Here is a 27059-nt window from a genome sequence, read left to right as displayed (position 1 = left end):
TTGGTGTACTTCATAGTGCAATGAATAACACTATTTCTTCATTTTTCTGAAAATTCATCAGAGTTTATTTCATGAGCAGTGACTGTACTGTTGCTGAGGCCAAGTAGCACAGTCCAGTTAAATGGAGCATAGAGCTCCCGATAAGGTACATGATAATAAATCAGTCAATATCTGCAGGAATTTAATATGAAGGGCAGAACAGAATGATTGTTTCATGGCTCTGTTGTTCCTTGCAATTAAATTTAAAGTTACAATTCAAACAAGTCTTTTATCGTTTTGCTTGATTTCTTTAAAAAGAAGTAGCACACTATGAGAAAGTACCAGCCTCGACCTAGCCCAGTAAAGATTTGCAGTTCTTTCCTGCGTGCATATTATGAAATTATTGCTTATATAGCACATAGCTCAACAACAGGCATGGAACAAAAGGCATTATATGGGACAATTTGCCAGTCAACAGCCATAGCACATTAGTTGCCTCATATTGTTGGATTGTTCACATAATAAATTACAGCAAATAAAACACAGGAAATAATGTCACAGGAAACGTCCAGATCTGTGACTGAATTTTCCACACTGTTATCAGCCGAGTTGGCACCTTTTCATGAAAAGCAAGACTTAGAGAATCTGACACTGTATAATAGGCAGAACCTGTCAGTTCATTTTCCCTTATGTCAAATTTTACAGCACCACCATGGGCTATTTGGTTTAACTGGTCTATGTCAGTGTTTATGCTCCACCTGAGCCTTGTCACACCTTAATTCAGCTATCCCTATTGATGTAAAAACAGAAAATGCTGAAACACTCAGCAGGTCAGGCAGCATCTGTGAAAAGCAAGACAGTCAACATTTCAGGTCAGGGATGCTTTGTCAGATCAGACATATATATGAATAGTTTTGCTCCTTTCTCTCTCATGTACCTATATAACTTCCCCTTAATTAAATTTATGCTATTTGCTTCATCTATTCTGTATGTTAGTGAGTTCTCCATTCTCAGTAAATTAGTTTCTTCTAAATTCTTTATGTTACTATTAGTTCTGGTTCTAGTCTCCAGTGCATATCAAAAAAAATCTATTCTACATCCCCCCAACCTGCCAAACCCCATCATAATTTTAAGGGCCATTATCATACAATTCCTTACTCTTTTTAGAGATGAGAAATCATTGCTAAAATTCATGTGCCTCATACAAAATATCAAGTTAAGAGACAAATTATTAAAAGTTTGAAAAAGTGATCAGCGATTGATATTATCAGCAAGAACTTGGGTAAGCTGAGCACTAGCAACTGTTAATGACTACTCCAATGCCAAAACAAGAACTTTAATGTAACACAGTAAGTGTCTAGGTGATGGCAACACAAATTGAACTCCAATGTCACACTATTGCCTTGACAAGAATCCATTATAAAAGCAAAAGGACATTTTCATGAGACTTTCTCTTGATGTGCACAACTTACGAGTAGTGAGTTAGTGAAACTTCAGAGGTCCATCAACAGCAGTGCAAAGCTCCTTGAAGGTCTTGGCCCATGGTGCTGTCAAGCACTTATGTTGTTGCAGAAGGTTAGAACTGTATGAACATCAGCAGTGGGAAAGACAGAAGATCCCAAGGTGGGTACAGAGTGGGGGAATTCAGGTTCTCTTCTTGTTGGAAGCTCTTCCTTCTTTCAGATTGGAGGATGCCTTTAATTATAATAACCCCATATCAGGAGACAACTGTCATGCCCAGAGAGCACCATAGGCCCATGATGCTTTTCAGTCCTGAGTAAGCTGTTATCAAGGGGCCTGTCAACAGCTGGGTGATAGGCTCATCCAAGCACCAGACTGACGTGTGATACCTAGGATGGGTACAGTAACCTACAGTGGTCCTATTCCAAAGGACCACTTAGCAGGTACCTGCCTGAAGAATTAATTCTCATTATTAATGTTCCAGCAATTACTATGAATAGAACATGGAACCGCACAGCACAGGAACAGGCCATTAGGCCCACAATGTTGTGCCAAACTAATGAAACTAGTAATTAAAAGCCTACTAAATAGGTCCCTTCTGCCTACATAAGTCAATATCCCTCCATTCTCTGCATATTCATGTGCCTATCTAAGAGCCTCTTAAATGCATCTATCATATTTGCCTCCACATTCCAGACACCCACTGCTCTCTGTGTAAAAAACTTGCCCTGCACAATACTTATAGGTTTGCATAGCAAGAATGACATTTTTCTGTAAGTAATTCTGACCCAGCTCAACAACAAGACTTTTTTGATAGACTAACTGAATAAACTAGATTGTGTCGGATCCAGACATACCATACTTGAGTACTCCACCCACCAGCCAGCCCTAGCACTTTCTCCATGGCCCTAGGGCACGAGATGGAGTAGGCTGCTGACAGCTGAAAGGGCTCAGATGGTGGATTCTGAGGTCTCACCCCAGATCACCCTAAAGGTCTTTTAGCAGCTTGCTGCTGTCAAAGGTCTTGGAACTACTTTTTAAATGTTTGATTATCAGACATATTTAAGAACGGTTTAAACAGATATGAATTTAAGAAAGCTTTTAAACAATTAAAATATAATAACTTGAAATAAGTAATTGATTGATTGTTTGGTTTGTGATTGTCACATGTATTGAGACACAGTGAAAAGCTTTTGTTTGCGTGCCACCCAGACAGATCATTCGATACATAATTACATTGAGGTAAAAAGAGAACAGAATGCAGAGTGCAGAATATAGAGTTACAGTTACAGAGAAAGTGCAGTGCAAGTAGACAAATAAAGTGCAAGGGCCACATTGAGGTAGATTTGGATATCAAGAGTTCAAGAGGTTCATTCAAGAGTCTGATAACAGTGGGACAGAAGCTGTCCTTGAGCCTGGTGGTACATGCTCTTAAGCTTTTCTATCTTCTGCCCAATGGTAGAGGGGAGAAGAGAAAATGATTAGGGTGGGAGGGGTCCTTGATTATGTTGGCTGCTTTCCCGAGGCAGCGGGAAGTGTAGCCGGAGTGAACGGAGAAGAAGCTGGTTTGCGTGATGGACTGGGCTATGTTCATAACTCTGCAATTTCTTGCAGTCTTGAGCAAAGCAGTTGCCACACCAAGCTGTGATGCATCTAGATAGGATGCTTCTATGGTGCATCTATAAAAATTGGTAAGAATCATCGGGGACATGCCAAATTTCCTTAGCCTTTGGAGGAAGTAGAATTGTTCGTGTGCTTTCTTGGTCACAGTGTCCATGTTGCTGGACTAGGAGAAATTGTTACTGATATTTACACTTAGGAACTTGAAGCTCTCAGCCATCTCCACCTCCGCACCATTGATACAGACAGGGATGTGTACTCTGCCCTGCTTCCTGAAGTCAATGACCACCTCCTTCGTTTTGCTGACATCGAAAGAAAGGTTGTTGTCTTTCCTATCTGCATAGTGATGCATCTGTGATATTGGCTCAATTTGTTTGTCCCCGTCCTTTTATTTTCTTTTTTTTCATTTTTCTGTCTCTGGGAGTGGAAGACATGCCCAGCCTACCTGCTGGGCACATCTTCCTGCTCTGCATTTTGCAACTCCCCCATTCTTTTGCCTGTGTCCTTTTGTCTATGTTTTCACTCTCTAACTGCTCCCATTCACTCATTGAACAGATAACCTTGTTTACAGCTTATCCCCTGGTCACCCTGGTCTACCCTATCAGAGACATACCCCTCCCCCATCCTCCCTGTAGTTTAACAAGCTTCTTTCATCTCCTTCCCAGTTCCTGAAACGTTGACTCTGTTCCTCTTCCCACACATGCTGACTGACCTGCTGAGTATTTCCAGCATTTTTAGTTTTTGTTAACTGTGGATACTTGTGAGACCAGTTGATGCATTTTATTGCATTATTTGCATATGAGAGGTTCTGAACCAGAGGCATTGTAAGAAAAAAATGTTATACACTGTTTCCCCTGGACGCAGAGGCTATGATCCATAGCAGTACAGGATCACTATAGAGATTTAGAGAGCAAGGGAATCTGGTTGTTATGTGGATAGGTCATTTACCCCCAACATTTATCGATCATTTGCATTAGAACTCAGCAACAGATCATGCTAGTACTTTGAAACAATTCCATAAAAAATTCCATGCCATTCTATCCTATCTATAAGATCAGGTACCTTTATCAGTCACATGTACATCGAAACACACAGTGAAATGCACCCTTTGCGAAGAGTGTTCTGGAGGCAGCCCGCAAGTGTCGCCACACTTCCAGCGCCAACATAGCATGCCCACAACTTCCTAACCCTTTGGAATGTGGGAGGAAACCAGAGCACCTGGAGGAAACCCACGCAGACATGGGGAGAACATACAAACTCCTTACAGACAGCAGCGGGAATTGAACCCGGGTCTCCGGCGCTTTAAACCGTTATGCTAACCGCTACACTACCATGCCTGAGACAAGCTGAGATGTTATCCTGTGGGATATAAGCAAAATGCTTTGGAATGAAGTAACTTTATGTGCTGCTTTAATGAAGTGTTAAAGTATTGTTGTGCCAGCAAACTGCACTAACATTGTACAGTGTGATTTCTAAGCCTTAGTTGTTTTCTAAATGTATCTACATTTTTAATTGTGTTGCTTTCTATACTTACCCCTAGGTTATATTCATGTGCATAATGGTTGGAAGAAGAATGTATTCCATGATGCTGCTAGTTAAGTTATAAGTAATTGTAATTACTGTAGAGATCAATAAAAATATCACTGATACCCACTGAATATATAACATTAACACTCTAAATTGACATACATTTATGTCAAAGGAATGCATTTCTTTGTGCTGGATCATTTCCAATTGCATTGCTTGAAGCTGATTCAGTAACAGTGTCTACATACATAGCCCAGTATTCAAAGATTCAACACCCTCGTGAGTTGTGAGAGAACATCATGATTCTTCAGAAGGCCTAATTTCAACAGCACATCTGATTAATTTATAGAGACTAAATAATATACTCTAAATATGCTTTTATACAGTAAACAAAGCTCATACAGGTAGTATTAAGGAAGAATGCAAGTTAAAATAAAAGTTGCACTAGAGGTGAAAATGGACATGTTAAGGAACCCAAAAGAAATGGAATCACATTTTCTGACCATTATCCACCACCTTATATTTATGTGAATGGTAGCAGAGTGGTCAAGCAACTGGAATGATAATCTGGAGGTTTGGTCTAATGAATCAAAGACAATTTCACCAGTGAGATATTACAGACCATTTTCAGCAGAATTGTATTCTACCTCAATCTGTAAACTCATGGCCTGGCATATCTCTCACTCTCAGCATCAAGCCGGTGGACAAATTCTGGCTCAATGAGCAGTGCAGGAGAACATGGCAGGAGCAGCACCAAGCACAGCTAAGGTGTCAACATGAAGAAGCTACAAGATGGGACTCTATGCTCAATAACCAGGGAAAGCAGCCTGCAATTCAGTGATAGATTTATGCAGTCCCACAATTTACAGGGACACAAGAGACTGCAGATGCCTCCACAGGTGCTGCCTGGCCCACTGAGTTCTTCCAGCAGTTTGTTTTTTGTCCCACGGCTTACAGATCAAGTCAAAGCTCTGCAGTACTGTCACATCCATCAATGAATGTTGAGAGGTGGGTAAACTTCCTACAGCAGAATTTGAACTCAAAAATAGTCCCATCCTCACCTATGGCAGTGCCCAGCAAGTGAGTGCCAACAAGAAGGCTTCAGCTGAGCAGCTAATCCATCTCAGCTTCCAGAGCTGCCCACCATCACAGAAGCCAGTCTTCAGCCATGGATTAATTTGAAAGAACATTAAGAAGTAACTCACCACTGGTTATAGTAAAGGCTATGGGAATTGAGAAATTCCCACTGTAGTGCTGGAGACTTGTGTTTTACAACTAGCCACATTCACCAACCTGTTCCAGTACTAGCAAGATATTTGACAGTATATAGATTTGGCTAGATATGTCCACAAAAAAACAGGACAAATCTAATCCGGCTAATTACAGCCCAAATTGTCTTCTCTCACACATCTCAAAGTGATGGAGTGTGTTGCCCACCATGCTGTTAATTTGCACTATCAGTGACCGAAAACCTGCTCACTGATGCTAATTTTGTGTTCTGCCAGGACCATTCAGTTCTGTACCTCATCACAGATCTGATCTAATCATGGACAGAGGAGCTGAACCTCAAAGGTGAGATGAAAGTAACTGCCTCTGACATCAAGGCAGCATTTGAACAAATGTATCATCAAGGAGCCCTGGTAACATTGAAGTTAGTGGCTTCAAAGGTACAACTCACCACTGGCTGGAGATACATCCACAAAGCAAGGTGGTTGTGGCTGTTGGAGATCATTCATTCCAGCCATTGGACCTCCTCAAGGAAGAGTCCTCAGCCCAGCCTTCTTCAGCTCTCTCAACAGCCTTCCTTCCATCATTATTTCAATGGTGACAAAGTTTGCAATAGGGGTTTGATTCTATTCAGATAGTGAAGAAGTTCATGACTGCATTCGGGAAGATATAGCCAACAGTGGATGATAAGTAATAAGTAACATTCATGCCACCTAATTGCCAGGCAATGGCCATCTCAAACAAAGGGGAATCTCCCCACCTATTCTTGACATTGAATAACAGCATCATCGTCAGGTCCTGCACCACCCACATCAAGGATCACCACTGACCAGAAATGTACCTATACCAACAGTATCAATGCCATGGCTACCAGGAATCTCAAGGGTTAAGTATTTGTGCCAAGTGACTCACCTCCTGATACCCCAGAGCATTTCCACCATTCACAGAACACATTAGGAATGGAATAAACTGGATGGGTGCAACAACAAGAACACACAGAAGTTCACCATTATTCAGGAGAAAGAAATCCAGTTATGTGGCACACTCATCCACAATTTTAAATATTCACTGCCTCAACGACCAGGGTACTATGATTACAATTCACCTCATCTGCAGGGTGCACTACTGCAGCTCACCAAAGCTTTTTCAACAACCCACAATCTCTAACTAAACTTAAAAATTTCGGCACCAGGCATATCTGAAAATTTTCACCACAACCTGCAAGTTTTTTTTCTCTGACCTATACACCGTCCTGCCTTAAAATTATCTCATCATTCCTTCATTGCCATTACATGTAAGCACTGAAACTCCCTATTAATAACATCGCAGCAACCCAAGAAAGAAACTAACCTCCACTTTTTGAGAGATGAGATGAGATATCTTTATTAGTCACATGTACATCGAAACACACAGTGAAATGCACCTTTTTGCGTAGAGTGTTCTGGGGGCAGCCCACAAGTGTCGCCACGTTTCCAGTGCCAACATAGCATGCCCACAACTTCCTAACCCGTACGTCTTTGGAATGTGGGAGGAAACCAGAGCACCTGGAGGAAACCCACGCAGACACAGGGAGAACGTACAAACTCCTTATAGACAGTGGCCAGAATTGAACCCCGGTCGCTGGTGCTGTAAAGCATTATGCTAACCACTACACTACCATCCCTGCCCAGACAGTTTGGGGTGGACAATAAATGCCAACCTTCGGAGTTCTGTTCATGTCGCAAAAATTAATACAAAGAACTTCACGTGAAATCTGTGCATTTGAATATCAGGTGGGGACTAACAGTTGTCCCAACTAATTTAAGTAAAGAGTCAATTTTACTTTCTAAAATTATGTCTGTGCCTTTCAGTAATATTCCTGCACCTGGATTTTGTAGTTTCTTGGTGTTGATGATGAGATTGAATGATGATCTTAGAACATTGTGGCCAGTTGAGGCACTCTTTGCACCTTTGAAAGAAAACAGGAGTCTGTGCAAGCTGCTCGACCACAGTTAGCTGCTGCTTCTCATCCAGGCCACCAGGTGGTAGACGGATTGTTAATGTACTCTCTATATAGCAGCTATTGAATGATTGAAACACTTGTGGCCTACTTACCTGCTTTGTGGTTGGATACTAATTGCTAGAGAGGAAAGTGAAAAAGAAGGGGATAAATTTATTAAATGCTACGTAATTATGTTGTCAGCTCAGTCTGAGATAGCATTTATGATGTTGGCACTAATAGATCTGTAAGAAAAAACAAAATGACAGCTGCCATAACCTATTGCAATCATTTTTCATGCACAATACTCATTCCTTAAATTTTTCAACTGAATAAACTACCATGGGATTTTCAGATTAGTCTCTTGGTAGATTACAGAGTTAAAAACTGACAGGTTGTGCTTGTGCTTATATGGCACTATGACTGGGTATGTGCTGAGGTTATGTGATGTGGGTGTGAACAAAACTAACAGCAAAAAACTATTCTGCTTCTTCTGTATGCAGAAAAATTATGGGGGTAAAGAAACTTTGGTAGGGTTGGACAATGGGTAATGGTGGATCAGCCTCCAGTTAGGCATTGACTTCAATGTTAAGAAATATATCTAAGTGTAACTATGTTACAGGCATTTTACAATTCATTAAGGCAATAATTACAGTGTACTTATATCATGACTTAAACAACAATGATAGTTTTATAATGAAGCAAAGCCAATTGTTTAACATTTGTTAACCTTAATTTACAACTGTGGAAAGGAAAATCACCAGCAGACATTCTGGATTTCTGTATACGAGATTATGAGCAACCAATAACCTGGTTGGGTTTGTTTTCCTTGCAGCTTTGCAAGAAGAATTGACAATGGTGATCAGGTAATTTGTTAGTTAGGGCAAAGGTTTGAAATTTCACTTAAAAATTCAAGAAATATCGCAAAGGTTTGAAGTAAGAAAGCAGGTTGGATGGATCATCTCACCCAAAGGGTAAAGGAAAACAAAATACTGCAGGAAATAAGAAGCAAAACCAAAAGGCTGGTAACATAGAGCAAGTTAAGGAGCTTCAGTGGATACAGAACAGAGTTGATGTGTGCGGTGGTGATGCTGATCCACAGGGAACCGGAGGATGTAGTTTAAGGATTTAAATTCAGTTTTAAAATATATCTGACAATCAAATAGCTGGTGAAAGTGATGACAAAACTGTCAGATAGGTATCTCCATCCAACGGCTTTTAACTGCCCTCTGAATTAAGCTGCTGAGAAGAAGGAAAAAAGTCAACAAGCTTCCTCATTTATTTGAACATCTCAATATGTCTGTGGACTCAGTTCCATTTAGGTGTTTCATTGTCCATTCTCTTGGAATATCTTGTCATTCTTTAACCACAGCAGGTCAAACACATGCCAATTTTTGACTTCCTCAGATACTCTCTCTGCTGTATCGTGACACTGTCAATGTAGTGCAAGAAAAATAAACAATGCTGCTGAATGATTAAATTTGACTATCGCCATTTGAAATTGAAATAAAAACAGAAAATGCTGGGAATACTGAGCAAGTCAGGTAGTACTTGTGGAGAGAGGAACAGGACTAATGTTCCAGCTCAATGATCATTCATCAGAGCTACATTCTGCATGGTCCATGTGGACCTGGTCATTGTTTAAATTCCCACCAAGTGAATTTTCTTTTTAACTTGGCATTTTCACTGTTCCCATCTCACCCTGTGAGGGATGCTCATGGATCTGCCAATTTCCAATGGTTATTGGACAAATTCAATGATATTTTATTGCATCTGGTTCAGCATATATCACAGGTGTGGTATCTCTGTTTTAGCAAAAGATTGTGAGTCTGGTTCTCATATCTCTGGGAAAAAAACTAAGATTACTTGATAGAGTTCTTTAAAACAATGATGGGTTTTATAGAATGGATACAGAGATGATGTGAGTTAATTATCTCAGGTTGGATGAATCCCCTCACCCAAAGGGTAAAGGAAAATAAAATACTACAAGGAACGTGAAGTAAAAACAAAAGGCTGGTAACACAGAGCAAGTTAAGGAGCTTCAGTGGATACAGAACAAAGTTGATGTGTGTGGTGACGGTGCTGATCCACAGGCAACAAGAGGATGTAATCTGAGAATTTAAATTCAGTTTTAAAATATATCTGACAATAAAAAAGCTGGTGAAAGTGATGACCAGTTGCTCAGTGGATGCAATGCTAAAAGACATAGAGTTTTGAAAGTCTGGCTTTACATTGATATAAATGCTATGGTTCAGTGCGGGCAATTGGTTGCACACATAGAATAGCTCAGGTCCCACCCCCAGGCTCACCAGCAGTCAAAGCTGTCACTGTTATTGAATGTTTATGATGCCTTTGACATTCACAAACATTCAAAAACACATGGACATGCCAAAACATAAAATTAATGTTAAAACCAAAATTATAATGTTTTAAGTTCAACAAGCAAAATAAAACCATCCATATACACAGATAAGTACAATAAAAAACATGTAAACTCATATTGAATAAGAAAAAGCACCACTCACACATCTTCCAGCAGCCAAAAGGGAACTGAATGGGGCTGCTGTGCTGGTGCCGGGTTTAACCTGCAGCAAGCCAAGGCAATATATCTCTCAGTCTGAGATCTGGGATGCTGTGGAAGTTTGTATTGCCCTATTGGACTCCAGGAGGACTCAATCGTTGCAGCATAGAGGCAGCTGGCAGACCAGACATCAAAGTGGAAGTTGAATCAGAATCAGATTTATTAGCACTATCATACTATTATATGTTGTGAAATTGGTTGTTTTGCAGCAGCAGTACAGTGCAGTGGGATGGAGTGTCTCAATTACGAGGAGATACCAAAAGGTTGGGTTTGTTTTCCTTGAAGTGGAGAAGGCTGACGAGAGACAAGATAGAGGTGTACAAAATTATCAGGGGCATAGAAGGGGTAGCTAGTAAGAAACTTTCCTATAGCAGAGGTATCTATAACCAGAGGACTTAGGTTTAAAGTGAGGAGTAAGAAGTTCAGAGGGGATAGAAGGAAGAATGCTGGAATCTAGATAAAAACACTCTGATGCTGGAGGAACTCAGCAGGCCAGGCAGCATCTGTGGAGAAAAGCAGGTGATCAATGTTTCGGGTCAAGACCTTTCTTCAGGACTGAAGATAGGAAAAGGGGGAAGCCCAATATATAAGAGGGAAAAGCAGAGCAGTGATAGGTGGACAAAAGAGGGGACGTGGGGTGGACACAAGGTGATGATAGGTAGATGCAGGTAAGAGATAGTGATAGGCAGGTGCAGGGGAGGAGGGGATAGAAGATCCACCAGGGGATGGGTCAAAGGAAAGGAGAGAAAGGAAAAAAAAGGTAGAAAAAAAGAGGCTAGGAAAGGGAAGAAGAGAAGAAGCATGGTGGGGGGGGGTGGGGTGGTGTTATAGGGAAGCGAGGTGGGGATTACTTAAAGTGGGAAAATTCAATGTTCATGCCATTAGACTGCAAGGCTCCAAGACAGAAAATGAGGTGCTGTTCCTCCAGTTTGCACTTGGAATTCTCCTGGCAGTGGAGGAGGCCAAGAAAGGCAGAAAGGAGCCCCATTTCCCATCTTCAGTCCTGAGGAAGGGTCCTGACCCGAAACGTTGACCGCCTATTTTTCTCCACGGATGCTGCCTGGCCTGCTGAGTTCCTCCAGCATCATCGTGTTTTTCATCAGATATGCTAGGATTGTTCTCCTCGGAGCAGAGAGGGGAGAGGTGATATGATGAAAGTGTACAAGATCATCAAGGATTTAAACTGTCAAAAACAAGAAACTATTCCCATTGACAGAAGAATCAGGATGTGAATTTAAATTGGCAAAAGAACCTGAGGTGACTTGAAGGAAAACTCTTTTAGAATCAGAATCAGGTTTATTATGTCGTGAAATTTGTTGTTTTGCAGCAGCAGTACAGTGCAAGACATAAAAATTACTTTAAATTACCAAGAAAATAAACAAAATAGCACAAAAGAGGAATAATGAAGTATAGTTCATGGATTCATGGACCGTTCAGAAATCTGATGGTGGAGGGGAAAAAGCTGTTCCTGAAATGTTGAGTGTGGATCTTCAGGTTCCTCTATCTCCTCCCTGATGATAGTAATGAGAAGAGGGCATGTCCTGGATGGTGAGGGTCCTTAATGATAGACACTGCTTTTTTGAGGCACCGCCTCTTGAAGATGTCCTCGATGGCAGGGAGTGTTGTGCCCATGATGGAGCTGGCTGAGTCTACAACTCTCTGCAGCCTCTTTCAATCCTGTACATTGGAGTGATGCAACCAGTCAGAATGCTCTCCACCGTACATCTATAGAAATTTGCAAGTGTCTTTGGTGACATACCAAATCTCCTCAGACTCCTAATGAAGTAGAGCCGCTGGCATGCCTTCTTCATGATTGCATCAATTGAGCTCAGGATAGATCCTCTGAGATGGTGATGCCCAGGAACTTGAAACTGTTAACCCTTTCCACTGCTGACCCCTCAATGAAGACTGGTGGGTATTCTCCCAACTTCCCCTTCCTGAAGTCCACAATCAATTCCTTGGTCTTGCTGGCACTGAGTGCAAGGTTGTTGTTGCACCACCCCTCAACCAACCAATCTATCTCATTCCTGTACACCTCCTTGTCGCCATCTGAGATTCAGCCAACAACAGTGGTGTCATCATTTGAGCTGTTTTGAGCTGTTTGAGTTTCATGCAGTAAGTGTTCATAATCTGGAATTCACTGTCTGAAAGGGTGATGTAACCAGATTCAATTGTCTTTCTCAAAGTCAAACTAGGTAGATACTCAAAGGTACAGTCTTCTTACTGAAAGCTTTAATGATTGAATCAGAATCAGATTTATTATCACTTACATATGCAGTGAAATTTGTTGATTTGCGGCAGCAGTACAGTGCAAGACATAAAGAAATAAAAATTACTATAAGTTACAAAAATAAATAAATAGTGCAAAAATGAATAGTGAGATGTTTTAAGTAGGACTTGTCCCCTTCTCTCTGGAAGCAGTACAAGTTCTACCTTTTCATTCTATGCTTTTGTAAATTTTATTTACAGGCAAAGATAGAATTTAAATCTCTTCAGCACCTTTCACAGGCTCATGTTATAGAGATCCCCAATATATCTCAAAGCACTTTATTGTCATAATGTACAGTTAGTCAGTCTTGTAAAAAAGGAAACATGATAGCCATTTAGTGTAATGCAAGGTGCAGAAGTAGCAATGTAATTAGTTTATATTATTGCTATTGTTTGAATGACAAACTTCAGCATTACAAAAGCAGGAACTCTCTCACCCCCTGCTCTCTCTGTATCTCTTCAAATATTTCCATCGAACAACTTGGGTGCCTGAGAGAGGCAAACAAGGTATTAGTTTATGGTTTAAAGTACTGCAGCTCCCTCAGTTCTGCACTGAAATACCAGACTACATCTGAGGATAAATAATTATCTTATTTTCAGATATACTTAACATGATTTAATATAAAATTATCAATCATAATATTGTGGGATATTTAGCTCCACCAAGAATAGAATAAAACAACAAATAAAGTTATATAAAGTTTGTATGAGGAAACATAAACTGTCACGTTACAAATGTTTGTTCCCAAAATGGACCCTCACTCATTTATACCTTGCATAGGATCTTCAGGTTAAGAATTCTCCGTAGCACATGATGGAAGAATGTATTACAAAACCACTAAATCTCAACCTGGAATTTTCTTACAATTACCTACAACGAACGGAAAATCACTGTACACACAGAATTTTGCACTGTGCATATATAACAAGTGGCATGCTAAACATTTACATATTTCTAAAATGTCTCAATCAGAAAACATTGGTTCCACTAACAGAAGACCATGAACAATGCACCTGTGATTTCCTGATATGCTCTTTTGTTGGCAAGTTTCCTGCCAGCAATGCTTACTTGGACAAATAAGCACACAGCACACAGATTGCACAACATTAAGATATGTTATTGTCTGAGGGGATCTACACAATACACTGGCCTCCACTCTGACTGTAAACACTTCGTATATCTACAATGGGCAATGGAGAAACAAAGAGCACATAATTCAAAGTCAGATGTTTGGCTAACAATGGCTAATTTGTAAATCCCCAGTAAAAAAAGGAACTATTTGATTTATTGATCAAAACTTCATGTGCTATATAGATTTAAAACAACATAAAATTCCAAGTCTGTTCCTCCATGATTTGTGACTGGGGAGAGTTAGCGCAGTCCACTTTGGCATTCTCATTGTAAGGAAGGACGAAGTTATCATTACACAGCTTCCTATGATCAATATACACCAGAGCTCACTGTCTGGGTTTCGGAGGTGTGAGGCCAATTGCACCATCCGGACTCCTAGCAAAGTATTTTTTTACGTAAACATAATCTGTACTAAATAAAATCAAGATCCATCCTTTATATCCAGGACAAATTCATCTGTTTGAATTTGCTGTAGGGTAACACAGATATTCCATTAAGTTGAATGGAATGTCCCCTCTTCAAAATAAATGATCACAATTTCCCCTAAAAGAGCATCATTGCTTGCAAGAAATCAATTTGTACTCTGTGCCCTTGCCTGACAGGAGTTTTAACACTGGCTGCTCTGTGAACAGCTGTGAATCTGAGTAAGACACGGACAATTTTGGACTTTAAACAACCACAGCTGAGAATTTAACTATGATGTTCTCCAGATCACATACTCATTCCCTGTGTAAAAAAAAGTCAGATACAGATCTGCATTACAATATGTTCTCCCTGCAGGGTTGACTGTGTTTAAATTGACCCTGGCATTTACCATCAGCATTTAGCAAATTAGCAGCATTTGTCCTTTATATCCCAAGGCAACAGCTCCACCATTTGTTGGCTAGGGAGAATGCAATCCCACATCAGGAAAAGTTAGAATGATTAGACAAGCTGCGGCATTAGGATAGTGTTCCAATGATTAAGGCGGACAAACTTCTGGATTTTTCAAGTCATGTAATAGACTTTCCAGAGACAAGTCAATCCCCACTAATGAGCTGTCAATCTGTGTGCTCATTTAATATCTGCACCTGTTCACAATTTAACAGTTTGTTCTTTTTACGAAGTAAAAATTTCTAAAATTTTCCAGCCCTGTGTGGAAGCTACCATGTGAATGTTTTAAGATTGTCCTCATAAGCTTCATAAGATTAGCACAAATCCACTTCACTTAAAAAAGGGCAGTTCAGTACAAATTACCCTTGGGCCTGAAATTATGCCATGGTGTACTAGTTTCCAATTATTTAATTTTTTTGTATGAAATTCTCTCCCCTTCATTTTAGCAATAGCACTAATCCATCAAGAAAAACTCACTGAAGAGTGTCAATGCTGAAAACAGCATGCTCTATGTGGATATTGGGTGAGGTTGGCTCAGACATACCATGTGATACACCCTCATGGAAGATTAGCCCAATAGCATTTATTGTCTAAGAGCACATATTAACAATTGTCACTTGGATAAGGTCCCAAAGGAACAAAGATGCTAATTGAACTCTAACCTAATGGACAAAAATTATATTCAAGCAGTTGTCAGGTAGAAATCAATATTGTGCCAAGGCTAAATATACACAACAGGACCCATGAGCTTTTAACCATTAGAAAGGCAGCTGCAAGCTATTAACACTTTTCACATGAAGAAATGTAGTCTGCACTATCTTCACAATCAGTCATTTGTGTTTGAGTTGTTGCTAACTGCTGACCACAGATCTGGCAACTAGTTCAGTCATATGGTTACTTCATTTAGACATTTACTGCAACTTGTAACTATGAACTGTTCATAGCAATTAACAAAATACAAAGTGTACAACAAATGAAAAAACTGAGAAACAATAAAATAAACTTAAAAGAATGTTAGAAATGATCTGTTGCAATCTTTCATAGTCATCCTAAACGTTGAGTTCTTGAAATTAAATATGCACTACACTATTATAACAGCCTCAACAGTGTTTGAATTAATGTTTAGAGCATATGTAACTCATCAGATCTAATATTGTAGCAAAAAATATAATGTGAAGCATGACGAGCAAAGTTCTGTGATGTCTTTGAAAAATGTTAGTATAACAGCAAAAAACAACAATCAGAATGAAGCAAATGTATCACTGGCAGATTTAAGCACAAGTTTTGGTGTTGGTCCAAATGATTACACCAATTCCAGGTAACTGAGAGGACAGCAATTAGTGTGGTTGTACATCTCTGGAATGAGATAGCAACAGTGAACTTTCATACAATTTGCGCAGACAAAGAGTTTACAGTGCTTAATTGCAGACTGGTGCACCAAAGATATAAGTTGGTACCCAAGCTATACAGCACCAACTCATCACTGTGCCAGCATTACAACAGAAAGCTCAGGTACAGGTGACTCAGGACAACTACCTCCAAAGGTTCTCGTTTGACATATTGGCTTCAGTTTCCTGAAACCTTGTAGACAAATTTAACAAAGTGTAGTTATATCTCATGTAGAGCGGCTGACTGATTCTGCATTAATGGAGACAAATGGCTGAATAGAAGGCCTACAGATCCAGAAATTGACCCAAAGTTTAAAATCCCATCATGCCATGAATAAACCAAGGACTCTCTAAATGTTTAAGCTGTGATGTGACAGAGAGAGAGATGAAAATTTGCTGAAGTTTAACCATTAATTTTGCTAAAGTGTGACTCACTGTAGTTTTTGATTATCCTCAAATCTAAATAACTAACAATGCAGTCATAAATAAAGACTCCATATATTTGAGTTCTGCATCCATCACCTCTGGAAATGCTAATAAAAGCTGTTGAGGTAAAAGCCATTAGAAAGAGCACATCAGCTATAGAGTTACTATATTATAACACCACTGTGTGTCTGAAGGATTTGTTTGTTCAAACATGACATTTCACATCAATAAGCTGTTAGCTCATTTCAACAAAAGAACACAGGTCAGGAAGATCTGCATTTGGTCCACTGAGGTAGAGGCTGCAGTCAGGAAATGGTGACCTGGTCAGTCACCAAAAGTCATGCCTCATTGGATCATTAGCAGAATAATCCTTGAAATCGTGATGAGTATGTGGGGCTTGGCTTAAAGCATAGAGGGGTAAAAAGAAAGGAAACCAAATAATGGTGTTATTGGTTACATTAAAGTTACTGTAATCTCTCAATCTCAAATAACGATAGTTCACCACAGAATGAGGATGGTCTTTTGTCATTTACTAAATCCCCAGTCAGGACTTCTGCACAACTGTTGGTAATTCAATTAGTGGCTCATTGTAAACTCAGCTGGCAGGGGAAGAAACCAGTGCTACAGAAGGAAAGACACTGTGCCCATCAAGGTGGTCTCAAGGTTTATGGTCCATATCCTTTGAGCCACATCTATGGACAACTACAGTGCAGCCAATTTATTGGCCATAAATGCATCAAAGTAACAACAGATGCTTTATTCAGTACAAGCACCTCTTTCAGCTTTTTTCCTACTGCGTCAACAACATGACCAAACAGCCTGAATGCTAGTTTTTACAAAAAATGCTAGGCTGATTGATGTTATCAGTTAACCTCTTGACCTCCAACTACAATGCAATAACCAATAGAAACAGGAGATGATGCTAATAGCGATATGTGGCTAGCCAGCAATCTAACATTGCAACAGTTAGATAAAATAAGTTATTTTGGTGATCAGTTTACTTTGTAGGAAGCAACCACAATGCTTCTATTTTTATATGACTCAAGCACATTCACTCAGTTTATTAGCAAAACAGAGACTAAGCATTCTCATCTTCTGTTGACTGACCAGGCGGATTCTGAGACAAAGGATGCAGTCGGGGAAGGGTGACCTATTGGAGACCAATCTCATAACAAACAGAATCATGTGAAGCTGTAATGTGAAAATGTATGAAGTTGTTTAATTTGGAAGGAAGGATGATAAAATAGTTACCTCAGTACTTTGGGTATCTGGAATATACGGTGACGACAAGAGACTCATCAGTGCAGGAATTATGTGAAGAAAGTTGCATTCGATGGGAATACGTGTACAAGGGCTCCCAAATCCCTCTAAGCTGCAGTTTTCTGCAGTCTTTTTCCATTTCAATAATAACCTACTTCATCATCCTTCATTACAAATTGTGCAACTTTTTTCCCATACTATACTCCATTTGCCAGATTTTTGCCCTCTCACTTAACCCATCAACACCTCTTGATAAACTGTTTGTATTCCCCTCTACTTTTGTATTCATTAACAAATCTGGCTAACGTTCTCCTCCTTCCTCTAATTGCTGATATATATATATATATATATATATATATATATATATATATATATATATATATATCCTTTAAACAGCTGTGGACCCTGTGCTTAACTCCTGTGAATTGGAACATGAGCTGGAACAATTAGTCATCGTGAATTACCTTTGGTTAGAGTGTCAAGTTGGCAACAAGTCAATCATATTGCAGCAGATGACTTGATTCAGAAGATCAGAGCGAGGAGAGAAGGGAAGGAAGGTGGAGTGAACATAAGAACAGAGTGGGGATGAGTTTGAGAGGGTGGAGCAGGTAGGACACCGGAGTGCAGGAAGAGGAGCTCTGATGGTGAGCGTACAGAAGCACACACCACTAGTATGATCAGATAGACTCTTCTAACCATTCCCCCACCAACACCCCCCACCCCCACCCCCACCACCCCTGCATACTCCTCACCATTCAGTAGTATCAAAAACCTATGACTGGGGTACTAGCTAGTCAGAGTAGTGTTACTGTGTGATTTGGAAATGTTTTCTGAACGCACTTCAATTGTGTGACATCACATAGTAACGATATGCAAATTTGGTTTGTATTGGTAGTATAAGTGTATAATTTTACACCTTGAACATCTTAAAATTTATTGAAATGCAAAATAGGTTCTTACAATGTTATAACTTCAACTAGAAGCAGTTTGCACACAAGTGAAATTAAATTACTACCATTGTTTTGCTTACAGCTTTGGCACATTCTTAAATGAGGAAAGTGCTACAACGTATGGAGAAAAGAAGTTGGCTCAGGGTCAGCTTCGGATCCAACGTTCCTTGATATGAATCCAGTGACTATGAGGAGGCTCCTCCCAGAATAAATGAAAACGAAACACTGGAAAATCTCAGAAGGTGAGAGAACTTCAGAATATAAATTTCTTGCATGTCAGTCTAACCATGAGGCTGAAGTGAGTGAGAAATATCACTGGTTTACACTATGCCGTTTCCCTTTTGTAATGTTTTGTTGTGGCACTGCTTAACCTCTAACCCATGATAAAAAGGTAACACTAATGATTGATCTGGACATGAATGTAAAGGTTTGCACTGTTTTATTGTTGTATATAGTTTGTTTTTTATGACGAATAAAGTTTATTTTGGAATTTTAAAAAACAGTGATTCGTACGTGGAAGGAAGAATTATTCTGGGTAGCTGCTGATTTCAATAAGAGGCTGTGGGATTCAAGTTCACAAGAACATCTTGCTGCTGATCCAACCATATCTGTTACTCTTGTGGCTGGAAGGGTCAGACCAATTTCTGGCACATCTGTTGCCTACAGAAACACTGGAATAGACAGATGTGCATGATCTCGAGAGACAGCAGCCTCACCAATGCTTACTCAAGCTGTAACCCTGCTGCTGGGCATTCATTCAGGACAGCCACTGACCTGTGAAGGAGCAGCAGTGAGAGTGTTCAATCTCTCTCAATTCAGTCACCTGCCATGCTGAAGTTAGATATGCGACTGTGTCTAAGAGAGAAGTCCAAAACCTTTCCAACAGCAGTCTGAGCATTCAAAAGAGATATTTTGACAGGGTTTAGGAACACAGCTATTGATGCCCCTGGAGTTATCATGGTAGATTCCAACATTTTCCTGACTGACTTCCCATTTCCCAACCTTGGTAAAATTCACGTCATTGAAAGAACAGCTTCTCTTTCCTAATTTCCTCCAAGTCCCATTCATCTGTCAGTGACCTACATTGGCCCCAGATTCCTCAGATCTAAAATTATGATCTTCCCATGTTAAGATCTCTCCTTGGTCTCAACCTTCCCACCTCCAGCCCTGAACTCCTCTGACATATCTGTGTTCCTCTGCTTCCAGCCGCCGTGTACATCCCTAATTTTCTTCCCTCTTCCATTGGCGCCCTTGGCTTCAGTTGGGTAGGTCTTTCACTTTGGAATTCCCTCCATATTTTTACCACTCTATCCTCCTTCAAGGTGATCTCAGTCAACAGAAATCCCCATTTGTGGTTTGATAGCAAAATTTGTTTGACATGTCTGTTTTGACATTTTACTAGTTTCAAGGCACAAATAAATGCAAAATGTTGTTGCATTCTGGAAAACTGTTCAGTCATGACCGTAAAGATTTTGCAAGATATTGAGCATAATTTTTGATATTTCCTATAAACTGTTTGGTTCATACACAAATCTCCTTTAATAAGCAGGCCTGTAATGTTAGGATTACCAGATGATGAAGGGATTTCAGGGATTTTGTTGAGCCTTTGGACTGTGGCTACATGTTGTCCATCACTGATGCCATTTCTGCAAACTCACAATCCATCCCCTGTGGATTGTGTGTGTGTGTGTGTGTGTGTGTGTGTGTGTGTGTGTGTGTGTGTGTGTGTGTGTGTGTGTGTGTGTGTGTGTGTGTGTGTGTGTGTGTGTAACCTTGTGGGTACTTAGTAAGATTCAGATGAAAAATACAAGATGTTGCAAAGTTGCTCATGGATCAGGAATGCAAAGCTCTACTATCTACTGCAGCTTTCATATTCTCAAAACATCTGAAAGCATACTTACAATGAACCAGTGTTGTAAGCAGAAAAATACTGCAGTCAATGTACACACAGCAAGACTCAAAATGAATGACAATCAGATTATCTGTTTTTGTTGCTGTTCAGGACGAATTCTGGCTGGGACACGATAAAACCTTACTCTTGGAAAAGTAGACCTAGGATCCATGCTCCTGGAATATTCTTGGATGGTAGGCCCTTCTAACCAGGGCCCTTTTCCCTATCGTCATGCTGGAGACACCCTCCAGTTTCTTCAGCTGAAAGGGATCCCAGCATCAGTTCAGTCAGACTCTAGAGAAATATCCCCGTGTCCAAATATCTTGAGCCTACCTCTTCCCACTCAATTCTGAAGGAACGTGCAACCTGGCTGACAATCCCTTGAGATAACTGGGGGGGGCGGGGTGGGTGACAGGAAGGAGGGGAGGGGGGTTGGTGGGTGGAAGGGAAAGTTATTCTTGTGCACATATCATCTGGCCACTCAGGTGTATGCCAACCAAAGCTGATGTATTGATCATGGCCACATTAATTTGAATAGGATCACCAACCTTAACTAAAAATGTAATTGAAGGTAAGAAATTTAGTTTCTTTACTTAAGGTAACATTAATATTTATCATTAATGTATATATGTTGAACGTGGTTTTGAACACATGTATTTTAATGTATTTTTTATTTTTTATTATATGTCTTAAAATAGTTTAATTATTTAAATGCTTTTCAACTATTTCTGAATGTTTGACCATCAGAGGCATTTGAAGAAAGCGAAAACTGCCTTCTGACGGCACAAGCTGTCTAAAGGCCATCAGGCATTCTGGGGTGTGGCCTTGGGTTCTGCTGCCAGCAGACTGGTCACCAGTTGCAGACTGCCTCACCTCATGGAGCCGCCGCAGCAGTGAGGAGACCAGGACAAAGAGGAAGTCCGATCACAGAGATCCCAAGAGAGGCAAAGTAAGTCATGGATTGAGTCAAGTGCGAAAAACAGCTTACAAGGCTAATAACAGAACTGAAAGGTTAAACTACTACTCAGGAAAAATTGAACAATATGGGACTCTTTTAACTAGAAGAGCAAAAGCTGAGATATGACCTGATAGATGTCCCAAAGATAATGAAAGAGTTTGATAAATAAGATGTTTCTACTTGCATGGGGACATCACTAACAAGTCATTAATAAATTCAGAAGGAACATCTTCCAGATGTGAAACATGCTATTGGGAGAATAGTTGGGTAGCATAGATGCATTTAAGGGCGAGCTAGATAATCACATGGCAGTAGAGAGGAATAGAAGGATATATTCAGTAGGAGAGAAGATGGGAGAGGGATCCCTCCTTTACCTACTCTGCTGACAAAACTTCATTTGTTTTCTTCCTTTCCCAGTTCTGACAAAGGGTCTCAAACCTGAAGCATCAATTCTGCTTCCCTTCCAGTAGATGCACAGAAAGTAACAAATGCACAGGGGGCTTCAATGTCCATCACGTAGAGTGCTTTGGCAGCACTACTACTAACCAAGCTAGACCAGTCCTTAAGAACATGGCTACCAGGCTGGGTCTGCGGCAAGTAGTGAGTGAACTGACATGCAAATAACCTGCTTGACCTTGTTCTCACCAGCCCACCACTTGCAGAAACAACTGGAACACAATTCTTGCGTGGAAGAAGTTCTGCCTTCACACTAAGAATATCTTCCGTTGCGTTGTGCAGCACCAGCATTGTACTGAACAGGATGGTCTCAGAACAGATCTAGCAGTTCAAAACTGGGTATAATTGACCGTCACCAACACAACCTCCTAGCAGGCATACCCCTCACTCTACCATGACCACCAAGGCAGGAGATCTACCCTGATTCAATAAGGGGAGCAAGAAATAGCTTATCTAAAACATGAGGTGCCAAGGTAGTGAAGCTGCAACACAGAACTACAGGAGTGCCAAACAGCAAAACAGCAGGCAGTAGACAGAGCCAAGTGATCTCACAACTAATTCATCAGATCAATGCTCTGCTTTCCTACCACATGAATGACAGTGGACAACTAAACGTCTTATAGGATGAAGAGGCTCCATGAAATTCCCCACCCTCAATAATAGCAGAGTTCTATATGTAAGTGTAAAAGACGAGACTGAAGCATTCACATCCATGTTCAGCCAGAAGTGCTGAGTGAATGATTCATCTTGGCTCCTTCCTGAGATCACTCAGCAGGACACAGGCAGCTAGCAAATTGGAACACTACCACCTACAGGTTCCCCTTCAGGTTAAGCACCATCCTTACCTGGAAATATATTACGGTTCCTTCATCAACACTGAGTCTAAATTCTGCAGATCTGTACCTAACAGTACTGCAGCATTACCTTCGCCAGAAGGACTGCAGTCGTTCAAGAGGGTGGTGTACCACCACCTTCACAAGGGTAATTAGGGGTGGGCAATAAATGCTGAAACTGCCAGCAATGTCATGTCCCCAAAATACTCAACAGTCGGAATAGTGAGGAATGTACAATTAAATCTTCATGTGTTCTGTCACAGTGATGTAGACTAGCCTTATAAACTGACCATCAGTACCGTGTACAATCAGCTCATCAGTTGCAATTGTTTTAAAATGGCAGCAATATGATGACTGATTTGCTTCCTACAGCAAAGAATCAGGTTCTTCTGAAGATGGTTTCATCTCCCTTCGAGCTTGAATGATTATTGAGGAGTAGACATTGGCTACTCTACCCAAACCCAACAGTACCCGATGACGTATCAGGTTTGGGAAAATTTGGGTCTGGTGTGTATTCTGATGAGGTGTTCAGGTCCAGCTAACACTGTTCCACTCAGCATTTTCTCCAGGTAGGGATGATTTACTTAATATTACTACATATGAATAGCATTGTTGGCATTACACTGCTGATTTGATACAGCATTCTTGATCATGTAGTCTGAATATTCATAGGTATATGGTCAGCTTGTTATCATAGAGATGTCTCAGGGCTAGGGAGAGCTGTGCAGCCAAGCAATAAGAGGGTAGTACCAGCTTCCATCCCATCCATCAGGAAGTCAACACATGGAGCAGCCATTGCCAGTCCCCAGCAATGGCTGCACTCACTGTGCTGCATCTCAATGCCAAGTGGCCACACCACTCACCCCTCCCCAGCCAACACCAGTCCTCACAGGCAGCTGTTGTACATTTCCTCAATGGTTCACTCCACGTCCAACCAAACGGTGTTGCGATCACCTTAACTATTCCATTGCTGTGGGAGACTGAGCCCTCAATCAGGTTCCTGGAAAAACAGTGCATGCCGGTGGTGTGGTGGGGGACAGGGAACAAATGTTTGCCCTAGATTTCTGGCATAATAGTATAATCAGTCATGCAGTTTTATGTAAAATGCTCTAAAGACACCTTTTAGTGCTTATTCCATTAGCACTCTCATTCCCGGGAATAAGCATTCCCAGGAATGAGAAAATGAGGGAAAAAGTGGTCATACTCATGTCAGGTTTAGATTGGCCATGATCGAGTCAGGTTTTAATTTTGTACTTGAGCTGACCTCAGTTTCAAGATCTATTACTTCAAGGATTACTGTTCATAGATTGGTAGTCATGCACAAGATGTATTAACTCACAGAACTTTGGGATGAAGCAACATTCATTACTGTGGTACATCAATGAGGCTGAAAAGACCACAATTAATGCAAGGGAAATTAGGAATTGTGGGTCAGATTACAACATGTTTGCGTTTAAAAACAGAGAAGAACAAGAGGCCGACAGTGCTCAGGAACAGAGCACAATACATGATGGCTTTTGATGTAAACAAAGTGGGGTTGGATTTCTACAGGGATATGCCTGGTTGACTATTGTATCTTTGACAGAAATCCACATTGACCACTTCAAGAAAATGTAAACAGTCAGAAGTAACTGCAGATACTCCAGAGAACGCAGGTGGAATTCAACCCAATGAGTCGAAAGCAAAGAGCAAGGGGGTGATGTATTTGGAGTGGTAGGCACTGGAGGAGAGTGAGAAAGCAACATTAAAATAGAAGTTTAGACTGCAACAGAGAGATATGTGAGGATGGAAGTGAGAGTGATCACTGATTCAAAAAATAGTTTTTTGTCAAGGATAGATATTTGCTAGAAAATATTCCTCAAACAAAGAAATATTCTTTAGTTTGGAGATGGCCTTTAGAGGACTAATGACAATTACATTTGTGTGGTTCCATTTATGTGATAAAACTGTCCAAGATGTTATTATCAAACATAATTTAAATCAAAGCTAAGAACTGCTCAGGGGAAAGAAGTGGTTGAACATTGTAAAAGCTGCAATAACAATAAGGAGATTTTGAAAATTTTTGGAAATTCAAAGACATGCAAGAACAAGGCAAGAAGAAGGTAGTGGGTGGTTAATTACTAATTACAAATATTTCCCAGTTACCATTTTATGTCTTTCATTCCTGATTTCAAAACCATAATGTTTTGTTTTCATAAATCTAACACACCTGCCTGGATTGTGAGCAACAAATGATCCCTAATTATAAAAACAGCCGAGGTAACATGTTGCAACACACACTTGGCATAACATTTCTCATGCAATTACTCTTCTGGCACTTCATCAAAAAGTGTAAGGCAGCAGGAGGCTCATTGCTTGTAATCCTTTTAAAAGGTCATTAGGGCAGCGACTCTTGCCTATCTCCTATGGACATGAAACATTACAATGTTCTTTTCATTCATGTCGGCTAAAAAATGAACAGACTGTTTTATCAAAGAAAAGTACTGTTTCTTATTCAGTGTGTTTGATACTGGTTGTCAAGCAAGCTAACTCAAAATTGCTGCTTCCTCAGCATTATCAATAGAACTGTACTATCCGTTGACAATTGTTCAAATTGCCTTTTGAAGTGCACTTTAATTAGGCTGGAGCTCCTTTGAAAGGTGGATTATGTTACATTCACAACCTATGTGGATAGTTATTGCATTTGTGAGTCTACTATCTCTATGAGAGTGAAGTTCATTTCAGATCCACTTGTATTACAGCTGATGATTATCAGGCTGTAGTGGACTGAGAATCTTCCGTACAGACCAAAATAATTGTGGCTTAAAACTAAATTTCCAGTTAATGGCTCTGTAATGTGGATTTCTACGTCTGAAGACAGAACTAGGTAAAATGTCACAGCATACATTTGACGTAACTTATCTTCTGTTGGCATAACAATTCTATGATGCCTTGTTGAATATGTCCAAATAGTGAAAAAAACATTTACATTGTCATCTATATTCTTTGTTAATCTGTGTAATTATTTTAACTTTAGTTCAACCTACATAGGGTTTTAGAGATTATCACAAACACACATCAATTATGCCTAAAGTTAACATTGAGTACATGAACCACAAGAACAGAAGTTTTATATAAAACCTATGACTTAAATTTAATAGACCTTCATCCAAATACTCTACAGCTCAGATCCCTGAGGTCTCATTCCAAAATAAATCTGCCAAGTCTTATTCCCTATGGTCTAAACATCCAAATATCCTGCATTATGTATTACAGCTGTGATGCCATCATAATGTTCCACATGAATTTATTCTAATGATGTACTTCATTTGATAGTATTTTCTTTGTTAATCAAATAAACCAAAGTTCTCTAGAAGGATAAGAATCTGGCTATTTTCCAGTAAGTGACAGTGTATATTAACTTTATGATACAAATTTTAATTCTGCTAACATTTCAATTTTATTGAAGATCTAATGATGGGGTACAGTGGCCAAGTTATTGGACCAATAATCCAGAAACCTGGACTAACAATCAGAGACCAAAGATCAAATCCCCCCCAGCTAGTTGTAGAATTTAAATTCAGTTAACAATTTGGATTTGCAAAATATAAACAACCACTCTTAGTAGTGATAACTGCAAAAAGCTAACAGTTGATAACTTTATTATCAAAGCCTGTCTGGTTGACTACTGCCCTGCAGGACAGGGTATCAGCCATCTCTATTTGGTCTGGCCTACATATGACTCCAGCCCCACCCCATGTCATTGACTCTTAAATACCCTCTGAAATGACTGACTAAGGCAATCGGTTCTCAAGCAATTAGGGACGGGCAATACATACTGGCTTTGCCAGTAACACTTAGATCCCAAAAGTTGAATAAAAGATCCTCCAAAAAAAACCCTCCATGCATAGCACTTTTAGCATTTAAAAAATTAAAAAATGGAATGATGAAGAATTAAAAGATCGGTCAACGAATTGACTTTAACAATTGCTTTGGAAAGACAGAGCACGGGGCCTAGATGATGAAAGCCACGATTGCCAGTGGAATAGTGAGATGAAGTGAAAGCTGAAGGAATAGGAAATTTCAGGGCAGTTGTATAACTCAGGCAGATTATGGCAAAAGCAACTGGCAAAGTCAATGGAAGATTTTAAACATCGGCTTCCGAACAGGAAACAACATAGGTAAGATGGACAAAGCCAGAGAGGTAGAGAGTAGCCCCTAGTCCCCCACTTAAGTGTACCTCCAAACTTTGAAAATATTTGGCATTTCCAA

Source organism: Pristis pectinata, chromosome 5 (assembly GCF_009764475.1).
Source record: "Pristis pectinata isolate sPriPec2 chromosome 5, sPriPec2.1.pri, whole genome shotgun sequence".
NCBI lineage: Eukaryota > Metazoa > Chordata > Chondrichthyes > Rhinopristiformes > Pristidae > Pristis > Pristis pectinata.
This window is presented reverse-complemented; position numbering follows the sequence as displayed.